The sequence below is a fragment of the Saccopteryx leptura genome, chromosome 3, assembly GCF_036850995.1.
Source record: "Saccopteryx leptura isolate mSacLep1 chromosome 3, mSacLep1_pri_phased_curated, whole genome shotgun sequence".
Classification (NCBI taxonomy): Eukaryota; Metazoa; Chordata; class Mammalia; order Chiroptera; family Emballonuridae; genus Saccopteryx; species Saccopteryx leptura.
Window position 1 is genome coordinate 97,364,921 of NC_089505.1, and position 1,165 is coordinate 97,366,085.

Genomic DNA, 1,165 nt, shown 5'->3' on the forward strand with positions numbered 1-1,165 from the left:
GGAGCCTTCCCTGACTCTCCCAGACGGTGGCCATTGCTCCCGAGCCGACCCCAACGCCCGCATTTCCCAGTGTGTTTTGCAATCAGTTGCTGGTCGACTTGTGTTGCTCCTGGTCTGACAGCAACTTGGAGTCTGATGCATTTCATCCCTCTGCCCTCAGCCCAGGGCCTCAGTGTGTATTTGCTGAGGGGTGACGGTCGCCTGTCCTGGAGAGCAGGCTCTCCCAGTGCAAGTCAATGACACCCCTCTGCCTTCCCACCTTGCTCCTTTTAGAATCAGGGTGGCGCCACTTGGTGGGCCTTAGATACCATCGCTGGCCCGTTCTTCTAGTTTACAGATCAGGAGCGGAAGGTGGCCTGGATCTCACTAGAACCCCTGTGCTTCATGCTGAGCCCTGCCCTCCTCTCTGGCAGATGACCAAACAACCCTAGTCCTGAGCTGGACTCTGCTGTGGTCAGGAACCCCCAAAGAGGGAAGTGCCTGGTTGGGCCCAGCCCCCTGGTTCCCTCCTGCCTTTCTGCAACAATTCCCCTTATGGACTTTTAAACCCTCTCTGATGCCCACAAACCTCAAGTTTCCCTTCTGCGGTTGCAGTTATTACAGCACATGTGGGCTGGGCTAGTGGGAGGAATAGGTCAATTTACCAGGTGAACGTGACCCTGTGAGCTGAGTCAGGAAGAGATGAGGAACCTTGGTCCCCAGCCCTCTGCAGAACACCTGGCTCTGACTTCTATTTCTGTCTTCCCACCAGCGACAGTGTCGCTCAATCAGATCTTAAGTCTCTGAACTTGAACTTCTAATAGCTGCTATGGTGCCTAATGTTCTTCTCCCCAGGATATTTAGACCTGATTTTGTTTGCTTATTTTAAGTCTCTGAATCCCTAATGCCCAGCACTATGTGTGATACAGAGTGGGAGCTTAAGAAATGTTTATTGGTTGACTGAGTGACTACATCTCTTTGTGTGTTCCCCATTATTACTTGAGCATGGCCTTTCCCCTTCCAATCTAAGAGGTAAGGGGCAGAGGCCATGTCTACAATATTTCTGTGGCCTCCAACTGAAGCACAGTGCTGGGAACCCAGAAGTCTCAATGAATGAAGACCAATTATACAGTAAGCTATGCTGCATAACAAACGACACCAAAACTGAGCTATTTAAAATGGCAGC